Raw genomic sequence first — 23,289 nt, forward strand, 5'->3', positions numbered from 1 at the left:
TCCCAATCCTCCCTCCTGCCCCCATTTTCCCATTATTCCCCTCCCCTACGACTGTTCCTGAGGGGGATTACCTCCCCCTGTATATTCTCATAGGGTATCAAGTCTCTTCTTGGCAAACCTGCTGTTCTTCCTCTGAGTGCCACCAGGTCTCCCCCTCCAGGGGACATGGTCAAATGTGAGGCACCAGAGTACGTGAGAAAGTCATATCACACTCTCCACTCAACTGTGGAGAATATTCTGACCATTGGCTAGATCTGGGAAGGGGTTTAAAGTTTACCTCCTGTATTGTCCTTGGCTGGTGCCTTAGTTTGAGCTTTATTGGGAGACTCACAGATGCCTATAACTCCAAGTCCAGGGGGTCTGACTCCCTCTTCTGGCTTCTGTGGGCTCTGTGCTCACATTCTTATACTCAGACATACATGCACACATGACTTAAAAAAAAAAAAGGAAGCTTGTGTTCTTAAATTCTTATGATTTATGGAAAATACACTCTCCTAAAATGCTCTAAATTGTAGTAAGATTGGACTTCTGGAAAGATTGACTTGAGGAAGATGCTTTCATTCTGACTACTGCTGAAGTAGATGGGAGAGATTTTGTTAACCTCTAGATCTAAAGTAATAAGAAAGCCTTTTCAGTGGATGGAGACTGACAAGCCAGCACATTCCTGCCTCTTTCCTTCCTTAGTTCCCAGTGGATTCTGTAAGGTGGGATGCAGGGAGGGATGGGGCAGGGGCAAAAGAGAGTAAACGGTATGGACCAGTGGTTCAGTTGCATGGAGCATGGCAGCCTGAGGCTATCAAAACATGCATGCTATTTGAGATCACAGCAGGAGCGGGCCTGTTACTTGCTGGCCTATGCTGGTTGGGAAGCCTGGCCTCCATGCAGTTAGGAGTTGTCTGGTTAGTGGAAGGTAATCTCTTTTACAGCCTGGTTTATGTGTGTGATGGGTAGGCTCTGGTCCCCTATTCTTGCATTAAAGCATGACTTTGATTCTTGACTTGGCCATGCTCGTGGGAAGTGTTGTTAGTACTGATGACCACAGGCAGGTTGCATCTTAAGGCTTGTAGGTAGTAGCCTCTCAGGACGACCTGAAGTTGAGTGAAGGTAGCTGCTCATTAGTTGTACAAGGTTGGAAACCAGAGATTAACATTGACCAGCAGCTCCTTCTCACATGCAGGCACAGTGTCTTTCCACTGTGTCCCACACTGAACTGCGCGTGTTACCTGCCTGAAGGACTGTAGGGGTGAAGGGACACACATCAATGAGTGAGAAAGGCTTGCTCTGAAAGGAGGAGGGAACTGAGAGATCCATGAGGATTATTAAAGTGGGTGGAGGGTTGAAGTGGGGAGGAGTGTTGAAGTGGGGTGGAGAGGTGAAGTGGGGTGGAGAGGTGAAGTGGGGTGGAGGTGTGAAGTGGGGGGGAGTGTTGAAGTGGGGTGGAGGTGTGAAGCGGGGAGGAGGTGTGAAGAGTCTCTGGTGAAGGAGTAGAGCTGCCTCTAGCCTCTGGGTTTCTGACCATTGCACTTCATTGGTGAGCAGAGCGAGGTACAAGGATTCCCAGCAGGGGAACTGCGTTTCCATGCCCACTTGGCCCTAGCCTCCGAGCATGTTCAGCCCTGGTAAAGGAGAGCAGGCACAAAGCTCATATTTAGATTAAGGAGTATGAACACAGACCTCTGCGCTGAATAAAGTACTGGGCAGACCCAGAGGGTGTAAGGAAATGTCAGAGGAAATAGCACATGGATGTGGATTTGCAAGGTGGGAATCAGGACTCTTCAACTGTCACCATACAGAAGACATCTTTGTGTTAGTGTGGGAGTCTAGTCGGGGGGGAGGGGTGCTCAGTGTTTGGAGCAAAAATTTAAGAATGCACATTGCAGAAGGTAAGGACCTATGACACTGACCCCAGAGCCAGCACTGCCCAGTGCAGAGAGACAGCTCTTCAACTTTTGAGCTCCTTTGTCTTATTTTAAAAAACATTTATTTACTATGCATGTGCATCATGGTGTGTGTATGTGTGTGTGTGTGTGATGTGTGTATGTATGTGTGTGGTGTGTGTGTGTGGTGTGTGTGTGGTGTATGTGTGTGTGTGTGGTGTGTGATGTGTGTGGTGTGTGTGTAATGTGGTGTGTGTGTGTGGTATGTGTGTGTTTGTGTGTATGGTCTCTGTGTGTGTGTGTGTGTGGTATGTGGTGTATGTGTGTGTGTGGTGTGTGTGTGTGTGTCTGTGTGTCTGTGTCTGTTTGTGTGTGTGTGTGTGTGTGTTCTGGGGACTAACTCAGGTTGTTGGGCTCCTTTGCTGTCTAGCTGGCCCTTTTCTTTGATTTCTGCCAGAAGTAAAAATAAGAGTGCAGAGAGGGTTAGGCCGTGGCTGCTGTGTTTGCTTCTTCCTCACTAAGCCAGAGAGCACTGAAGGGATCCTGTGGCTGATCTGGGGGCAGGGAAGAGAGACTTTAAGGCAGATACCATCACAGCAATCAAAGGCATATAAAAGCGAAAAAAGAGCAGGACGTCGCTGTAACGGGAACACAACAGAGGACTGTGTTTGTAGTAATTGCCTAGTGGGCTTCACCAAGAGGCCTGCCCTTGAGTTTATAGGATGTACCACTAGCAGGCACCCCCACCTAGCTCATGTGTGTACTTCCAGCAACACCCAAAGCAGGCGCCCTGAGAGGTCATCTGATTCCCTGCATACAGCACATAGGCCTTGCAGATTGAGTATGAGTGCACAGGCAAATGACTCTGACTTCACAGAACCTGACTTTGAACGCTAATAAGCATTACCCTAGGGGAAATAGACAGGAGCCTTTTAGCATCTGTGCTGTGCACGCATCAGGAAGACAGTTCTCTCACACATGACTGGCTGAAGGGGCTACAAGTAGAATGTGCTTTCTGTTCCAAGTCAGAGTCCCCTTATGTTTTGTCTTTTTTTACTTGACACCAACTGTAGTTATCTGGTAAGAGGAACCCTCAATTTAGGAATCACCTCTGTCAGATTGTCCTATGGTAAGTCTGTGGGACATTTTCCTCCTTAATGATTGATGCAGGAGGGCACAGGTCCTGGGTGATATAAGAAAGGAGGCCGAGCAAGCCATGGGAACAAGCAGCATTGCTTGGGATTCCTGTGTCTGTTCCTGCTGGAGTCCCTGTGCTTTCTTCCTCAATAGTGGGCTCTGATCAACTTTCCTCCCAAGTTATTTGTAATTACAGTGTTTTGTCACGGTAACAGAGGTCAACTAGGAAACCCTGGAAGGGGGTGGGTTCTCTGAAGCTAGTCAGCAAAACTGTTAAGAGTAGCAACGTAAGACTGCAAGGAAAACAAAGAGAATATTAAGGAAACATGTATGACTAAAAAGGGAGCACATGAATGGTCTAGTCACATATCCCAAAGCCTACATGAAGGATTAAAAGTAATTGTTTCATGGGAGCTGAATGAACAGTGAGCAAGAATTTACAGCCAGGTGACATAAGAAAGCAAGGTGTGAACAAAGTGAGCCATTTAACAGAAAGACAGAAGTCACAACCAACCTGAAACTATAGCTGAAGAATATGATTGAATAAAAAGTGGATCAGGACCCTCTGCAATCGGAACCAGGTTGTTTGCAATTTTTATCCAGTCAGGAAAAAAAAAAAAAAAAAAAAAAGAATGATAAGAGTGAAGCCAGCACTGGGGTTCACGGGGCCTGGCAAGTGAACCAGTCTGAACATGGAGGCGTTCTGGAGGGAGAAAAGGCAGAGGCAGAGCTTTGTTTAGGGAGATGCTCACTGCAAACTCCCAAGCTGAGGAGAGACAACAAACCCAAGCCTATTGCCCCTCAACACTTCCTTACAATCCAGAGAGAATATTGAAAGCAGAAGCAAAAAACAAGTTGTCATATACAAGAAAGCTTTATAAGACTTACCAGAAGGTTCTCAACAGAAACGGTCCTGAGACAGTGGGATTATTTATTCAGATTACCCAGTGAACAACAAACTCTCTAGCCTAGGATGCTCCACACTGGCAAAGCTATCTCCAGCGATGGCGGTAAGACCAGGATTTTCCCAGATAATGGAAAGTAGAGGGCATCCATCACCTGTAGGTCTTCTTTTAAGACAGTTGTTACAGGGAGTTCACCTTGAACCAGGAATGGCAGCACAGAGCAAGGCTGGCTCACTGGTAAAGGTTCACATTCAGATTTAGATGAACTCCCTTGTGGTGTAGATGACCTTTAACCCTAGTGGAAAACTAAAAGACAAAGTGATTGGAGAGCCTAAAGGACCAGAAAGGGATTATGAGACCCAGCCCCTTCCTCTTCTGCTTCTTGCTCCCCGGCCATGAGGTGAATGGTTTACTTCCATCTTGTGCTGCCATCATAAAATGCTGTTTGTCACAGGTCCTAAAGAAATGGCACTGGTTGATGGTGGATTGAAAATCAAAACTATGAGCCCAAAATATTTTTTTTCTCTCCTGGGATTGACCCAGGGGCACACATGCCTAGGCAAGTGTTCTGCCACTGAGCTACACCCCCAGGTTTAAAAAATTTGAGACAAGGTCTCACTAGTTTGTCCAGGCTGGTCTTGAACTTGCCCTGAAGGCCAGACAGGCCTTTAGTGTGTGATGCTCTTGACACTCTTGGGATCACAGCCGCGTGTGTGTGCAGGCCTGGGCCTTTTCCTTGGCGTTATGTTTCAGGCATTCGTTACAGCCATGCCAGGCCGATTGCTATGCTGTCTTCAGCTTCCAAAGGTTGTTCTTGTATGATGTTTTATGTAACCACAAAGAAAAAACCCTTTAGTTGACATAAAAGAAAAAAAAGCATACTAGTACTACCCAACCACAACACCTGACCCAACACCACCCAAAACAAAACAACAACACCTGACCCAACACCACCCAAAACAAAACAACAACACCTGACCCAACACCACCCAAAACAAAACAACAACACCTGACCCAACACCACCCAAAACAAAACAACAACACCTGACCCAACACCACCCAAAACAAAACAACAACACCTGACCCAACACCACCCAAAACAAAACAACAACACCTGACCCAACACCACCCAAAACAAAACAACAACACCTGACCCAACACCACCCAAAACAAAACAAAACAAACCAACAACATCTGACCCAACACCACCCAAAACAACAACACCTGACTCAATACCACACAAAACAAAACAACACCTAACCCAACACCACACAAAACAAAACAAAACAAAACAACAACACCTGACCCAACACCACACAAAACAAAACAAAACAACAAAACCTGACCCAACACCACACAAAACAAAACAAAACAACAAAACCTGACCCAACACCACACAAAACAAAACAAAACAAAAAAACCTGACCCAACACCACACAAAACAAAACAAATCAACAAAACCTGACCCAACACCACACAAAACAAAATAACAAAACCTGACCCAACACCACACCACACAAAACAACAACACCTGACCCAATACCACCCAAAACAAAACAATAACACCTGACTCAACATCACCCAAAACAAAACAAGAGCACTGAAGTGGCACAGTGGGTAAGTGGCCCAGGGGATATTTGCCAGCATAGAGCAGATGTTGAGTCACAGCCAATCTAACAAATTGAAGAGGAATGAAATGAGCTGTCTTCTCTGGTTACCCCATAATAAAACTGGGAGTCAAGGTAAGAGGAAACTTTACAAATAACATAGTGATTAAACAACACACTCTCCATCAGCCAGTCAGCTTGGTAAGAAATAAAAACAGAAGTTAGATCAAAATGGAAATACAACATACCAGTACTTACACAATGAAGCCAAGCTGCCCTAAGAGGCCAGTTTATAGGGTATACATTAAGAAACATGATGTCAAGTAAGCAGGTGAACTTTGTATTTTTTTAAAGAGTTATTTATTATTATGTATACAGTACTCTGCTTGCATATACTCTTGCAAGCCAGAAGAGGGAGCCATATCACATTACAGATGGTTATGAGCCACCATTTGGTTGCTGGGAATTGAACTCAGGACCTTTGGAAGAGCAGGCGGCACTTGGTGCTCTTAACCACTGAGCCGTCTCTCCAGCCCCGTGAACTTTGTATTTTAAGGACAGAGAAAAGAAAAGAAACTGAGTTCAAAGAACAGGAAGAATAAATTGCCAAACTAAGAGGGTTTGAAAATTAACACATTTCAAGCTAGACTAACTAGGTTGAAGAAGAAAATGCAAATAAAATTATAAATTAAGAGGAATCACTGCAGCCTGCACCACACATAAGGGATGATGTGAGAGCACTGTGAACAGTTAGATACTAGAAAATGAAAGGAGGGGCTGATCCCTAGACTATACAGCGTCCATGGATTATGGGAAACAGGATAAGCAAACAAACCAAAAATGAGATGGAGATTGGATCAGTGGGCGCAAACTCCCAGCAAAGAGCCAAAAGGTAGGTGGCTACACTAGTGATTTCCCCCACAGTTTTAACGAAGAATTAAGTTGTTACTAAATTCTCTTAAACAATTTAAATGAGGAGAAGAATGCTACACTTGTATTGGGAGATACAGCCTGATGAAAACGCCAGAGAAGAGCATTACGACACAGGAAAGCTACTGGCAGTATTCCTGATGAGCACTGATGAGCGCGTTCTCAACAGGGTTCTAGGAAACTGAATTCAGCAGTGCAGTGGCAGGATCAAATGCCCTGATCCTTCAGCACAGACATATCATCACATGTGATACTTTTCAGTAGCAGAATGAAGGGAAAATTAGCATAGGACCATTTCAATAGGTGCTGAAAAAGCCTTTGACCAAAGTCAGTGTCTTTGTATGATAAAATAATGCAGTAAATTAGGTATAAAAATATACATTAATTTAGCAATGGGCTGTACAGGACAAGACCTGATAGTGAGACATTGAAAGCCTTTCAAGATCAAGACAAAGATTCACCACTACTGCTCAGCACAGTAGTGGAAGCCCTAGCCAGGGCAGAGAGCAAAAGTGGAGAATCAGGAAGAGAGAGTGTATGCTAAAGTTCATATTTTCCTGAGTGGATAGTGTGCAGCCCAGCCAAGTGCCTTGCTTCACAGAGACCGTACTAAGAACCATGTTCCCAACAACAGTACCCCCAACCCAACCCAGGGCCTCTAATCTGAAAGGAAGAAGTAAAATAGAATGGTACATGTCTATCCCCATCAGCCCATCTCTAGCTAGCCACCAATCATTTTGGGGATGCATTTCAAAGTGAGTTGTATATTTTTTTTGAAAGTTTCAAAGGTACTTTATTTTGTCTTCAATATGGCATATTTTAATGAATACATGATTCTTTAACCTAGCATCACTTATAAGTTGGTTTGGAAACATTTCCTTGATTATTGTAGCAGCTGGCATGACTACTGATCTCTCCATTCCTTTGGGGTGACTCTGCCAACAGGGGACAGGTTCCATTCTATTCCAATTTGTGTAGCTGTATATGCCCATGTAGAAATGCAGAAGATGGCTCCACCTGCCAATATAGCATTTCCATATTTGTCATGGAAATCAGGTGTCCTTTCTGGTGGCTCTGCCTTGCCAACACTTGCTGAATGCTTTGAACTTGGAGAGACGGCTTAGTGCATTTTTGGCTAAGGGCGGTATTGTGGAGAGGGTGGGGCTGTGGTGACTGCAGCTGCTTCGTCGGTGCAAATTAGCCCCAGCTACCCTTGCAGAGTCCTGAAAAACAAAATTGAGTTGTATATGTTAATCCATCCCTAACTGTGCAATGTGTACATGCCATAGGCTAGATATGGATTTTGTGGAGGAGGTAAACATTACACACAGAATACCCAACTCTCTAGCACCTTACCCAGTTGATGAGTTTATACCACACACTATTGAGCCTAGAAGGCCAGTATCCTTTCAGGAAGTGCTGGAGTGCTCTTACACAGTGTACAGACTGCAAACACAACCCAGAGAATCCTTAAGATGGCATGGAAGGGAGGGATGAGTGTCCTGACAGGTGTGGTTGTGGGAGTGGACAGAGGCTGTGCAGCATGGCAGAAGTCTGTGCTAGCAGGAGGGCAGAGGAACGAGATCATGGGACCTGGGTCCTGATTCCACTGGACCGCAGTGTGCCTATGGTCCCTAGTATGCTCTCTGTGAACCAGGGCACGCGGTTGGGCTGTACTCTGTCCCACACATTCAGGGGAATATGAATTTCAGCATATACTTCTCTCCTCTTAATTCTTTGCCTTTGAACCAATTCATGAGTTCTCTAGGCTTCAGCTTCCTTGTTTAGGACATTGTCTACTATGGTGTGGTGGCCATGGGGCCCAGTCCATTCTGTTACTTCTGACCAGGATGAGCGTGCCTCACCATCCTCTCCAGTCAGATGGGAATAATGGTGACACAGCTGGTTAGATAAGTTATGAGTAGGTAGTGTGTTAGGCAGCGGTGGTAACCTTGGTTGGTTGTGGTATGAGCAGCTGATATATTAGATAGTTGTGCTACTCACAGGCTGGCTGAATCGGGAACAAGTACTGTGTTAGATAGTGTTGGTTAGTCATGCTGTGAACAGCCAGTGTATGTGCTGGTGATGTCCCTGACTGGTTGGGTTGCTAGGAGCCCCTGACTCCAGAAAGACCTCGGGGTAGCACCTACTCAGTGCAGTGCTCAGTATATGCAGTGCCTTAGCTTTATGTGGTTGAGGGTATCACTGTGTGAAATTTTAATAGACTGAAACTGGGTGTGGTGGTGCACATTTTTACTCCTAACACATGGAAGGCAGAGGCATGTCTTTTTCAGTTAGAATCTAGCCTGCTCTACTATGCCTGTCCCACGATGCTTTCTTGGCTGTTTAGCCTGGGTGTGGAGTGATGGGGACACTGTTGGTTTTCTTCCCTGCTTTGGGAAGTGCTGGGGCTGCAAGACGTGGCCTTGCACATCTTAGGCAAATGTTCCGCCCTGAGCTGTGTCCGCAGCCCTATGTTTTACAGTGTCACCGTGAAGCTGCTTTATATGCTCACCCTCTGCAGTTACTAAGCCACCGAGGCTGCCTGTGTTATCTGCACACTGGAGACCCTGTCGCTCTGGGATGCCTTTGGTGAATTCCGATGCTGTTGGAATCCCTTGTTCTGAGCTTAGCTCCTGGGGACTTCTGGGATGCTCTCAGAGGAGGGCTGTAGAATCCATTATCTGTTCTGAGGGTATCAGGTGAACAGGGCTGTGTTACTTCCTGTTTCTCTGGGCTGACAAAGGTCAAATTTCTTTCCTCTTAATAAAAGTGAGACGCAGCTATGATGCCAATTCACCTGTGAATGGACATTGCCGACCAGCAGTGAACAACACCCTATGTGCTTATGTGATCTGTAAGGGCAGCTGCTTCCAATTCATCGCACACAAATGCCAGCTCCAGACTGTGTGGGGCTAGAAAGCATTTGGGAGGGTGTCAAGGCATCTCAGGCCAGACGCGTGTGGCATTCAGTAAGACATGATTCTTCAATCTCTCTTTGACTTGTCACTTACAAAAGAGGACAGTGTTGGGCTGGGTGGGCTGGCCTCACTGTGGTACAGATTTGAGGGTGTAGTGGGTGTGGGGATGGGGCTCTTATTCAGTCCTTCTGGGTTCTCTGAGGAAGGTCCATGAGAATCATCCCCTTTCTGCATGTCACTGTGTCACAGGACCTCCCACAGCTCTGCTTACTGGGTACACTTAACAGCCCGCAGACTACAAGCAGTGGTCCACCTGCTGCTGCCTTCTCTCATCTCCCTGATTGGGAGAAGTTTGTGTGCACACCTCTAGTGAGGTGACTGCTGGCCCCGGCCACACAAACACTTCCTCTGCATCATGTAACACGGCCATGTGACTAAGGCTTGAGGTGGAAGTAGGATGGACATATTTCAAAGGTGGCTGGACATGGCTGCTGGGTGGGTAGACAGTCCAGGAAGACAGCTCCTCAGCAGGGTTGGCCTGAGTTGGATCTTCCATGAGAATCGCAGTTTCTCCACCCCTTTGGGTACCACACCAGTGGATGGGCAGGACTGTGTGCTGAGCTGTGGGCTGAAGAGTAGTGTGAGCTTGTGGCCTTGACCTGACTCTTGACTGGAAAGTGACAGGAGCATGCTGGGTAAGACATGGTCACAGCAAGCCTTGCCCAGGTGTTACCCAGGGCCCTTCTTATGGCCAGGCAGTAAGTCCTTGCTGCCTCTGCTCTAGAACTCTGGAGAAGGCAGCTCTGTGGCCAGCAGCCCGGGGCCCTGCTGTTTGGGAGCAGTGTTGTCTCCTGCCCTGCCTGCAGACTGTAGTTACCTGTGCCAGGAGAGAGACATTGCTGAGAGGAGGACCATCCTTAATTTACTGGTTGGTGATGGAAAAACCCAAATACTGGGATATTGAGGCTTTTAGTCAATTGTTTCCAGGTAAATACCCAACATTCTCTCATTGCAGCTGATTCGATCCCATCTTTGTGTTGCCGACTGACGGATGTCTGCGCTCAGGCGCAGGCTTGTGTCTGAGTCTCAGTCGTGTACATGTATTCTGAATAAGCCTTTTGTTCCATTGAGAAGATTAAGGGCAGTATTTGGTTGGGAAAATTTTAATGAAGCACCTAACAGGGCTATTATTCATTTTTGAAACAAGTTGCTCTGGTTACCATAGTGACATTAAACCTTTCATTAAATGTTTTCCTTTCAGCCTTGAGTAAGTTTTTGGGAAATGCTGGTGGGGGAGCTGCAGATCCACGGACCTGGCATCTGGAAAGAATTTTCTGGCTCTGCTGAGTTAAATCATTCAGGGAATTTATGTTATAGGAACATAAAGCTTATAAATCTAGTTTATCATATCTATCATTTAATTGTTCATGCAAGCCAGCTCTTCATGTAGCGATTTACAGTAATCTCAGTGAAATAACAGTTTTGTGTCACAAATGAATAATGCATGCGCAGAAATTGTTGAGCTCCTTAAAATCATTATGCTCAAAATATTAGGCTCGTATTTGAAAGTGATAGAATGATGATCATGTAGACGTGGCAGGCTGGGGACTTCAGAGTGGGTCGCCGTCATCTCGTTGGGGCTCCAGCTCTCAGGAAGGAAGTGGCGCAGGGCGTCTCCAGGTTGACCTAGTGTCTTGCCGCAGTTCCTGCTTGCAGCAGCCAGCTTGGAGCTATGGGAAGGCTGGGTGGGGTGTTGGCTCGGGGATGAGAGGCTTCCTAGACATCCATCCGTCTGGGACAAGAAACGAGTATGTTGCCATCCGTGCTGTTGCCAGGCAGACTCTGAGGAGTACCACTTAGGATCTGCTGCTGAGCACCTTTGCTCTGTCCTCTCCTGTTACGTGTTTCCCAGCAGCACATATATGCCACAGGTAACCCGTTGCTGTCAGATGCCGAGGTGAACGGCAGTCACTGCTGTGATGTTCCGTGGGAAGATGCACTGAGTGTGGCTCCTTGTTAGCAGCAGCTGTCTGTTCCCATGTGTGTCATCACCAGGCTGGCGACAGCTTCCTTGCCAGAGCATTAGATCTTTTGAATGGTCACACTAAGAAATGCCGATGATATTGGGGTGCCTGGGTATGAGAGGGGAGGCAGCTTCTCACCAGAAAGGGGAAGGCTAGGATTCTCAGGAAGCAAGGGTTTTCTAGAACGACAGTGTCATCAGTCATTGTCACAAAGGTCTGTGGCTCCTTTACCTTCTCTCATGACTTAAAAAAAAAAACCAAAAAAAAAAAAAAAAAAAAAAAAAAAAACCCACCAAAAAACCCCCCCTGCATTATGAAAAATTTCAAACACACACAAAGGTCAAGAGAACATGCAATGAAGCCAGGATGGCTGTCCCTGACATTCAGTGACTGTCAGGTTGCCGCCACGGTCGACTCATCTGTCCCTTTTTCTCTTTTTCTTTTTCTTTGCTGGAGTATTTCAAAGCAAATCCCAGACAGCATGTCATTTCACCTTCCTGTACTTCAGTATGCATTAAAAAAAAAAAAAAGCTCTGCGTCTCCTGCTATTTTCAGAGCATGGTGCTGATGGGAGCCCCTCAGACAGGCCTCCTTCAGTGGAGACTGTGTGGACGCAGCAGGCCAGCTCCGGGTGGACCTTAGAGGCTACCTGCCTTCCTCACAGTCAGGAACTCTTGTGGTCTTGGGCTGATTGGGACTGGGGCTGAGGTCTCAGGGTGAACACAAAACAAAACAAAGCAAAACACCATTCAGAAGGAATCTCACTCAGGGACATGACTCTGGCCTAGGGACATCTGGTGTGTTCTGAGACTTTAGTTTGAAGAAGAGATGTTGTCTGGGAGCTCAGGAGGCAGGGTGACTTATGCTAAGATCTCCTGTTGCATAATTGCTTTGGTCCCACGGTCCTCCTGCCCCAGGCCCCTGTGTGCGACTCATCATAGGTGCTGGGTGTGGGATCAACTGGCCATCGTGGGTCTTGTCCCCCTCCTGTGGCTGTTCTAATTTTCTTTATGCCTTCATGCCCACACTCGCCACCATGTGCACACCTCTCTTGATCTCAGTTTATCCTTGTCAGGAGTGCTGGTGATGTCTAGGACTTTGGAGACTCTTATTATGCGGTGCACATATTCACCTTGTTTTGGGCCCTATCAGGCACTGTGGTTCACTGGAGCCAAGTGCCCCAGCCCCATTCAAGGGAGAGAAAATAGCATTTGAAGTGAAAAAAGTTTCAATTCCAAGTTGACATTTGTAAACAAAACATCTAAAAACCATGTTAAGGGTCAGTTCTAAGGCACCTTGGGAAGGGAGAGAGGGGGAGGAAGACGGGAGGGAGGGAGGGAGAGAGAAAAAAAATGCATACTCAGCCAGGCGTGGTGGTGCACACCTTTAATCCCAGCACTTGTGAAGTAAGTTTGAGGCCTGCCTGGTCTACAGAGTGGGTCCAGGATAGCCAAGGCTAAACAGAGAAACCCTGTCTCGAAAAACCAACAAAACAAAACAAAACAAAAAACCAAATGCATACTTATGTGTGCATGTATGCTCATAAGTGTGGGTGTCTGTATAGAAAATACCAAAATGAGACCCTCCCTGGGCACCTCCTCAGTGACAAACCTTCTTCCTGGGTGGCAGTCATGTTCCAGAGTGGGGTGAGGACTTATTTGTTATTTGAAGGATGGCTTTGTCATTGAGTCCTCTGTTCATTATGAGTTGCTTGATACATTTCCTCTGCATTCAGGGCCTCTAATATTTTCACTCCCCCAGACAGTGTGGAGGAGGGACCTGACAGGGGCTCTTGAAGTATCCTCATGGAGATGAGGGGCTGCCTCAGCCCCTGGAGGTGTAAATCTCTGGCTGACAGCTTTCCATCAGGGACCTGGAGAACTCCGAGGAACGCTGCCGTGGGCAGGCCATGCTTGTGTAGCTAGCTGGGCTTGACTCTAGCCCATAAATTGGCCCGTGACTAACTGCGGTAGCTTCTAAAGCCGGCTGCATGTGAAGTTTAAGTGATGCCTCTTCAAGACAGCTACCATGGGATGCTTGGAGCTGAGAGGTGACCTGGGGCCAGGGTAGCTAGCCACTGCTTTGCAGGCTCTCTGCCAGTGCTGCAGACCGCAAGGCAAGCTGGGCTCTGCTAGATATTTATCACTTCTTTCTCGATGACAAGGGCTTTTGGTTGTCATAGCTAGAGCTATAAGATGATGTTTATGCTGTTTCTCTATATTACTTTTTTATTGTGTACTATTTCTGTTGCAAATAGTCATAAATATGCTTACAGTTCTGACTGCATTATGACATGTTGCTGTAAGGAGTCTCACGTACGCTCTGGGTTACAGAACTGAGCAATTTGTGTTGGTGCTTCTCCTGGTGTGTGTTAGTCCCTTGTAACAGTGTCTGGTCCTTTCCTTTCTGAACCTTTTGGCCTTCCTTATGTGGCTTTCTAAGTCCCCTAATGCTGAGTTGTTGGCAAGGACTGTGCATGGACCGTCCTTGTGTCTCATTCTGTTTGAACCTTTTCCGGATACTGTCTGCAGGTCTTAGCTTGCCCTCTCAGTGGCTGCTCACACGGCTTATCCTGACCTCTCGGGTGTGCCAGGGTGGATAGGACTCTGCCCTATGGCTGGGGCCTGGCTGTTTAAGCTGGTGCCTGTTTCCATGGGGTGGTGGGGCAGGTCTCCAGATGGCAGATGGAGCTGTCAGTTACCATACTACCCGACGTCGATGGTAATCTGCCCCTGACATCTGCCAACAGACTTCTCTGGGAATGTTCTGTGATTCAGCACTTCTCTTTAATTCTAGAGTGAGCAGGAGGCAGTGGGCTTGTCCTTTTCACGTCAGGGTCTGTGGCCTCAGATCCCATTACCTTCCGGGACACCTCCCGTACACTCTTGGCCTTCACCAGCCTGGGTTAACTAAGACACAGGCACTGACATCTTTATTAGGGACCAGCTAAGCCTGGGTACTTGTCCACCTTGCCTTTCTTTCAGCCTAGAAAGATTGTTGAGAGAGGCCGGGCAGTGGGCAGTAACAGAGAAAACAAAAGCACTGGTCATATCACCTAGCTTATTTACCCGTGCTCCTCCAGGACCTCTGTCCGCTTGTCTGCTTAAGACTGTCCACACATGGTGACTAGATTGTGCACTTACGTTTTTGTGTTCTGCAGTTACATACGTCTTGGCACTTGTCGTGAACCTAGTCTGAGGGATTGGCCAGAGGCAATCTGTCAGGCAGGGCTCTGTCTGTTACAAGGGAGGGAAGGTAGATGGTGAGCCCAGGAAGGGAGACTCGTGATAGTTCTAGCATGCTGCCACCTGATGTTACCTCATTGGTTCAGCCTTGGGCTGGGTATCTGTTATGGGCCTTTCCTGTGTTCCTATGCTGGTCCCAGAGTTCCTTCTGTTGCCCCAGCTGTTTGCAGAGACCACATCTGGTATGAAGTCTGCCTGGCTTAGGCTGAGTGCAGAGCTAGCACAGGCTGTTCTGCTTTGGAGGGCAGTCCTAACCTGGCTGCTTTGCCCATGAAGCAAAATGAGAGTTTGATGGGCTTTCCTGAGTATAGTGGGATTAGAACAGTGATCCGAAGTCCACTGCTCACCTCAGGGGGGACAAGATACCCACAAGGGAGGAATCAGAAATGTAGATTCAGATGTCTCAGAGTTTGTTGCTATTGGTTGGGGAGGGAGAGGAGCCAGGCGGGAGAAGGTTTCTGCTCAGCACAAAACAGCCTGCTGGTTTCAGGCCCTTCTGGTGTGCATGCTTTTTTTCCTGCCTGGATGTCAAGTTACAGAAATGGGTACTCAAAAGAGACAGTGCTAGCAAGCATCAGGGACCTCCCTGAGTCCCTCATTTTGCATATTCAGGTTGGAGAGCCTTGCTTGGATGGGCTGGTTCCTGAAGGATGCCTTGTCTCACCGTGAGGGGCTTCAGGGATATTGAAGCTTCCTCCCCACAAGCCAAGGGCAAAGTCAGAATTAGATGTGCTTCCTGTACACTGTGTGCTTGGCAGTGGGTGCTGTGTGGCCTGGCATTCCTTGCTGGCCTGTCCTGCCCAAAGAGGGGAGGGAGGCAGAGAGCCAAGGGTGCTGCAGCTCTGTGGAGGCTCCCATTTCCTCACAGGGCCCTTTGGAAAAAGCAGCACTGCTTTCTGTGGCCCAGGGCCCAGGGCAGCTGCTCCTGCATGTCTTTGGCTTGGCCTTTATGAGGTAATGCTGAGCCTTTGCTACTCATTTTCTTGAGGCCTAGCAGAAGGCCACACAGTTTTGGTGTTTGATTTCTGTGCACATGTACAGTCGGGGACTGGCACATACTGAGTTGTACAAAGTCCTCACTTCCTCAGGGGTCAGTGGTGGATCGCTGGGTGGGACAGTGTTCTAGACAAAAGTGCTCTGGTGCTGCCTTGAACCTGAGTCTGCCCAGCGAATTATGGGCTGGTGGGTGGCGACTCTGGCCAGGTCCTGCAGCCCGAGCTGTCTCCTTGCCACCTGAGCTGTCTCTCAGAGCATCAGAGGTGACATCGATTGTAGGGACTGAAGGAATATGTTGCTCTGCCTTTGTAATGATATTGAGTACTTATCTGAAGTTAATTGGGCTTATCACAGACAAGCTTGTCTCTGGCCTCCCAGTGCATCCAGCTTCCTGCCAGTGGACCCTTTAGTCACATGTGGCATCCAGGGGTGTGCTTTCCAGCCTTCTGGACCACAGAAGGAAAGCAGTCAGGGAGTCCCTCTGGGGGGCTTGGGCACACCTCTGTCCTCCCACAGGTGTCTAGGGCTTTGGTCTGAGGAGCTTCTGCAGATGGTGGCGTTAGGATGCACAGCTGCACGAGAGTTGGAGTGAACAGCTGTGGATGGGCTGGGGTGGGGCGGTCCTAACCCTGTGCACAGATAGGACGGAAGCTGTGCTTAGGAGCCTGCATTCCTGCCTTTTAGCAACGTGTGTATGTGGTGGCAGTAGTACAAGGGAGTAGCAGGCCACCAGGTGCTGTCATCAGCAGGTCGTCCACCTCAGTCAGGCAAGGCTAAGTGCAGTGCTCTCAGTTCCTCCCCTCCTCTCCCGCCCCTCCCTGTCCCCCCTACACACACACAAATATTATAAATACAGGATATTGTATGCTGAAATTCTTAGGAGGCTCAGGGTCTGTCTTCAATGGCTTGTACTGGAAAGCACAAATGGGACTCTCAAGCTTCTAATTTGTTTGCAAGGATTTAGATTTTTAGCATGAAATAGCAGTAGCCTTTCCTTTAATTAAATGCCATGCAGCATTGGCTGTGAGATCAATGTATTGAAGGGAAAGGCAGTGTAATTAGACCTTGTGAAGTGGCTAACAGGTGATTAGGGCTCTTGCAAGCTGGGAAGAGGGAGCTGGGTCACATGGCGCCCGTTAGTCGCACTTTACTTTTCCCTCCTGTGGTCTTTGGAAGGCCAGAGTGTCTCCTTAACCATCTTGGGTGTATTTGCAGATATCCCTTGAGTAGCAAGAGACCCATAATTAAGGGTCTTTAACATAAAGAACACCCCTTCAAAATAAAAGTTTCACCTAAGTCTCTAGGTCAGGCCAAATGGGAGGCCTGGGGGCCACAGTTATAAAAGGAAAGAGTTCTGATTCTGTATTATAATATTTCTGTGTGTGTGTGTGTGTGTGTGTAGGGGACAGAGAAGGGGAGGGAAGTTGGCGAAGGGAGGGGGAGGGGGAGAGGAAGAACTGAGAAAGAGCTACTGCTTTTCTAGATGTGTAACAGTGCCGTGATGGGCGTTGTGTGTTTGGAGCAACAAAGCTATGGCCAGGGGTGGGAACACTGCAGATGCATGTGGGTTAGAGGAACTCCTCCCTCCGCAGAGATCCACTCAGGGTCACCTCTACTGCCTCTCACTTGGTGAGGGGTGGAGTGGTCCCCGTGTTCTTCTTGGTACCCTGTGCTGTTTGTCCATTTTGTGACTAGCCCCATGCAGACCCAAATGGCTCCTCCCCTGTGTAGGACCAGCTATCCGTTGTCTGAAACAAAAGCTGCTGGCCAGAGCCTGGCCTTGTGCCCTCTGTTGCAAAGCTTCCATCTTCCAGATCAACCTTCCTGAGAAGGTGCTGTGGTTTGAGGGGTAGATTACATACCACTGAACCCTCCATCTAAAGTGTGCAGTACAGAGGTCTCTAGTGCATGCACAGAGTTGTGCAGTAACCGCAGTCAATCTTGGGACATTTTCACTACTTTTCCAAGGGACTTTGTGCTCCTGAGTGTCATTCTCCTTTGTCCCACATCTTCCTCCCTTAGCTGGGCAGCCACTCTTCTACCACAATAGAATTTGTCTATTGTGAGCATCTTTATGAATGGAGCCCTAAGTAGATGGCCTTTGCAGACTGTCTTCTTTCACAGTGTTTCCAAGGCCTCTCCACATTGCACCATGTAACCTTTGTTAATTTATTTATTTCAGTTGAATAATATTCCACTGTGCAATGGTTTGGATGTGTCTTGCAAAAGTCCCTGTGTTAATGCTTGGTCCTCTCAGTCTGTGGTACTTTTGGGGGAGGGTATCACAGAACCCTTAAGAGATGGTGTCTACCTGATTTCCTGGTCTGTGGAGGTTATGCCCTCCAAGAGAATGTGAGGACCTCTCAGCCCTTTCCTTCCTCTCTCTCTCAGTGTGGCTGTGAAGTAAGCAGTTCTGTCATGACCTGCTGCCTTGTCACGGTGTCCAAAGCAGCAGGGCTAGCAAACCATGGCCTGAAACCATCAGCTGTGAGCCACAGTGATCCTTTTCTCTTAGGAGCTGATTGTGGAAGGCTTACCTGTGTGGTATGTAGGCTACAGTCTATGTACCCATGCATCTGCTGATGGACACTTGGATGTTTCTGCTTTGTGTCTAGTGAGCGGCATTGCTGAGATCGTTCAAATGCACATTTCTGTAAGACTTGTTTTCACTGCTCTTGGGTAGGTATTGAGGGGTGTTTAATGTGTTGAGGACTGGCAGACTGCCATTTTTCACACTCACCAGCAGTGTGTGAGGGTTCTAGTTTTTCTGAATTTTAAAACTTTAGCTATTGGGTGTGAAGTGAGTCCTCCTGTCAATGTGATTTTGAGTGTCTTTTCATGTGCTTATTGGCTGTCTGTATATTTCCATGGATTAATGCCTCAAATACTGGCTGCATGTCTGCTTATTATTGATACCCATCGTGTTTGCTTTATTTTTTCTTTTTAGTACTTGGGGAGGGTCACACCCCAAGCTTTATGTATGCACTCCATCACGGAGCTCCTGGCCAGCTCCTATCCAAGCCTCCTGACATTTGGTAGTACTTGGAGTTCAGTTCTACAGGGTGGGACAGAAGAGAAGCTGGCTTTGGGCCAGCCACTCATGTGGCACCTGCTTCCTGATCCGACAACTGAGACCTGTGTGTGTAGCTTGGGTAGCACCAGCTGGCCCATTGTCACAGGTGTTTAGCATTCCTGTGGTGTTCTTGTGTGGGTATCTTCTAGATGCATGGACTGACACTGACATGGAAGAAGAGCAGACAGAGAGGAGGCTCTAAGTAATGACAGTAGAGGAACATGCTTCCAGGGCTTGGAAGAGATGACTTTAACATCCTTGCTGGCAGGCTGAGAGGCGGGGCACCCAGCAGAAGTGAAGCAGGGACCGGTTTCCCATGCCACCCAAAGCAACTTTGTTTCAGTAGGATTTGTTTCCTACTGTTAAGGTGTGTTTTCTCTGTGTGCATTATTAAAAACAAAGTTCATAGCTGTGTTCCAAGTAGAAAAACACCAGTTAGAACAATAATATACGGCAGAAAAACCTTCCTGGAGCACCTGTCTGGTAGGCACCAGCAAGCAGGACAGGCTGGCATGCTTCTGGACATGGTTTGTGGCAGAAATCAGTGTCCCTGCTGGTGTCTGCCCTCCTGCAGAAGAGGAGCCTCTTTGTGTAGCTAGCACAGGGCACGGAGTAGGTGTCTTCCACATTTATGGGCCCAATGTTGTAGGAGCTCTGTCATCTAGGATCGCTGAGTCTGAAGGACCACAGAGCAGACAGCCTAGACTGACTGATCTAAGTGACAGGGAAGGGCTTGGGTGACTTCACTGAAGGTGGCAGTTCAGAGATGAACCAGACTTTTCCAAGTGGAGGAAAGAGACACAATATGTCAAAATAGTGTATTTGATGGCTAAATAGTGTCAGCTTGACAGGAAGTAGAATCACCTAGGAGACAAACCCCTGGACATGCTCAAGAGGGGTGTCTAGACCAACCCTAAGTGGGAGGCATCAGTCCATAGGATGGAGTGCTAGACTGAATTAAAGGGAGAAAGTGGGCTGAGTGCTAGCTAGCATTCATCTCTTTCTGTGTCTTGACTCAATATAACCAGTCACGGCACTCTCCTGCCGTCATGAGTTCCCTGCCATGACGGACTGTGACATCAAACTGTGAGGCAGAATACAGCCTCCTTCCTCACACTGCTTTCCCCAGGGACTGATAGAGTAATAGTACAGTGTGTTATTGTGCTGGCTAGTTCTGCCACCTTGACATAGGCTAGGCTAATTTGAGATGTATGACCCTCAACTGAGAAAATGCTCCATAAGATCATGCTGCAGGCAGCCATATAGGGCATTTTCTTAGTTAGTGATTGATGTGGGGATGTGAGCAGGGACTAGTCTTTTGTGGGTGGCATCACTCCTGTGCTAGTGGTCCTGGGTTCACTGGGTGCAGGTTGAGCAAGGCAGTAAGCACCATGGGCTTTGCATCAGTTCCTGCCTCCAATTTCCTGCACTGTTTGATTTCCTTTTCTGACTTCTTTTGATGATGAACAGTGATACAGACACATAAGCCAAATAAACCCTTTCCCCAAATTTGCTTTTGCCTATGGTGTTTCATTGCAGCAATAGTAACCCTAAGAGTGCTACTGAGTGTGGCAGAGGTAGATGTCTTTCTTCATTCTTGGTTCTGTGGGTGACCTTGGTAGGTACACAGCCATCCAAGTGGTGAGGCTAGTGCACCTCAGGATGAATTGATACAGCAGGTTTCTGGGCAGCTAGATTCTACTACTTTTATCATTGCATTTATTATAATTGTGATTAATCTGAGCTCCATAGTAGGGTTTTAAAACTGTTCAGGGAACCGAAGGAGCCATGCCATCTAATTTTCTGTGACATGGGACATTTTAACACTGTAGTACACTGGCCTGTGGACTTGGAAGCTTGTCTCCTGCTCCCTACCCCCACCCCTTCTCTGTACATTTGCGTCACTCTTCTGGGCCAACTAATAGCCGAGCTCCTCTGGAAAGCCTTTCCCAGGCCACAGCTGCCTTTCCCGAGACATGGCGTGTCCATGCCTCTCCATCGGCTCTCAGTGCTGCCAATCTATGCCTGTAACACTCTGGACATGCTGATGCCTGTAACACTCTGAACATGCTGATCTCATTTGAAAATCTCAGCAAACTGACTTTTGCTCAACTCTAGGGTAGTAAGTGCCAAATGACTAGCTTCTGTGTTGCAGATAGAACACTAGGCCAGTGTGTGGGCAGCCATGCTTGAGTGGGCATCAAGGTGTACCAAGCTGTGGTCCAGAGAAGAGCAGGGGACAGGTGACTCTCCAGCTGCTCTGGGTGTAATTGAAGCAGTTTCTAGGCTACCATGTAGGAGGGGAAACCTAAATTAGTCTGCTGCCATCTTGCTTTGTTGCAGAATTGGGAATGGGAGTTTAGGAGGCTGAGGTAGACTGCAAGAGCCCAATGATGGAGAAGAGGGAAGCGAATGTGAAGTGAAGGGCCCCCTAGATACCTGAAGAGGGTACCCCGAGTCCATGGTCCAGCATTGCTCATTGCAGGAGTGGGGTGAGATTCTCTGAGCTGGAGAAAGTCACCACCAATCTAAGCAGAGTCCTAAGCCACAGGGACTGAGTGCTGGAGAGCGAGCCTGGTGCAGGATCAGGTGCCTCCAGCCCTCTGGAGGGTGAGATCTGTTGACTGGCACAGACCTAGTGCTGTTGTTATAGGGACATTGACTGATACCAGCACATGAAGCATTCAGCAAGGTAACCAGCATGTGACCCGCAGTCACATAAAAAGCCAGGCATTAGTAGAAACAGACTCCCAAATCAACAATAAAACAGTAAAGCACCCAGTAAGAGGTGGGGAGATGTCAGCACTCACAGAAGGTTCAGAAATGGCCCCATGATGGGTCAGCACAGTGCTCAGGGTGATCGATCGTCACAGCAGATGTGTGTAACAGTCCAGGAATGGCTGCCATGGAACACACTGAGTCTTGATCAAGACATGCAGATCCCGGAGCCTTGGTTCATTGCTGGGCCATGTACCATACAGCACAGCACCTTAGAGAACGTTCTTAAGCCAAACTCTGCTTCCTGGAGAGGAGGCTGGTGCTCAGGACACCGCCCTGCAGGCGGTTAGCCAAGTAGTCCCCACAGAGGCGAGAAGTGAGTGGTGGCTAACACTGGCAGGTGGTGTAGACCTGGCAGGACTTGGCTGGGCCTGGACAGCCGCAGTTTGCCTCACACACTGTTGGTGCCAATGTAGATTAATGCAGTTCTTGTGGGTCAGTGTGGAAGTTCCTCTAAAAGCTAATGGTGGAACTAGCATGTTGCCCAGCTGTACCTGGATGTGCCCCTGAAGGAGTCTACATCAGCTGACTGCACATACCTTCAGGTTCATGTCCATTGTAGCCCTGTTCGCAATATTGTTGATGCCCATCGTCATACGAATGGTGACTAAAACTTAGAATGGACCCACAGAGGTCAGCATGAATGTGGAAAGGGCAGTTTTGGGGAAGAAGAGGGAGACCGGCAGGGAGGGGAGATGTCAGAAGAGGCCAGTGTCGGGGTAATATGGTCAAAGACTACAAAGTATTTACATGAGAACAGAACAAAACATGCCGCTTTGTGCAGTGAGTGTGTGTTAATTACAAAGAGCTGGGGGTGAGGTTCCTAACCCTGCAGAGACCAGTAGGGCCTCCCTATAATGGAAGTCTTCTACTGGCCTGACTGGTGTCCCAACCCTGTCACCAGCTGTGCCGTGCTCTGTTCTCTGCACCTCCTTTACATCTGCTTACTTAGGCGTATTCCGTGTCCACACAAACAGGGATCCAGGCTTTTCTGTGGTGGTTTGTATTCTCAGGTGCAGAGGTCTTCACCAGTGGACATGTTGGTTGCTCCTGGTGACTCACTCACAGAACCCTCTGCCATGACGTCCTTGGGCACAGCCCTTATGTGGTTGTAGAACTAACACTATAGATTTCCTCAGCTAAAGTGGCTGTTTAAAAGTTAAAAAAAAATCTGATCAGGTAAAAATTACCCCAGTATACACTCACAGCAGACTACCAGAGAGCAGCCCCGTGCCCAGTGCTTTGGGTGTCATGGGTCATTTACAATGTAATCCAACCTTATTTTGGTGGATTTCTTATTTTAACGTGTAGTTTTTTGATCACATCAAGGATTTTGTGCTTTTGTATAGCCTCGACCATTTGTTTGGGGAATCTTTATTTTTCTGTGGGTGGCTTGTGTTCAGCTTCTGTGTATGCTCTTCATGTCTGAGTGGGGGGACCACTTCATATGCTACCTGAAACTGTCAAGCCTGCCACTTAACAGTCTAGTTTCTATCATTGTACCTCCTAACTTGTTTTTTAAAAAAGATTTAATTTATTTATTAATTATGTATACAATGCTCTGCCTGCGTGTATACCTTCAGGCCAGAAGAGGGTGTCATATCATATTATAGATGGTTGTGTGCCACCTGTGGTTGCTGGGAATTGAACTCAGGACCTCTGGAAGAGCAGTCAGAGTGCTCTTATCCTCTGAGCCATCTCTGTACCCCAACCTCCTAACTTGTGTATTAAGTTTATTAATCCTTTTGTTTGTAGTTTTTGAGGTTCACTTTTGTTTTGGAAGGCCTCTCCCCATT

At 47.6% G+C, this 23,289-nt stretch overlaps 1 protein-coding gene and 1 pseudogene across 1 annotated transcript in view; one reads left to right on the top strand and one right to left on the bottom strand.

Annotated features, from left to right (window-relative positions):
• Positions 1-23,289, top strand: part of Tbc1d22a (TBC1 domain family member 22A) — a 287,423-nt gene that overhangs the window by 60,081 nt on the left and 204,053 nt on the right. The gene's annotated exons all lie outside the window — the stretch shown is intronic.
• Positions 7,242-22,083, bottom strand: LOC127201772 (cytochrome c oxidase subunit 7B, mitochondrial-like; annotated as a pseudogene).

This window comes from Acomys russatus, chromosome 17 (assembly GCF_903995435.1).
Source record: "Acomys russatus chromosome 17, mAcoRus1.1, whole genome shotgun sequence".
NCBI classification, from domain to species: Eukaryota; Metazoa; Chordata; class Mammalia; order Rodentia; family Muridae; genus Acomys; species Acomys russatus.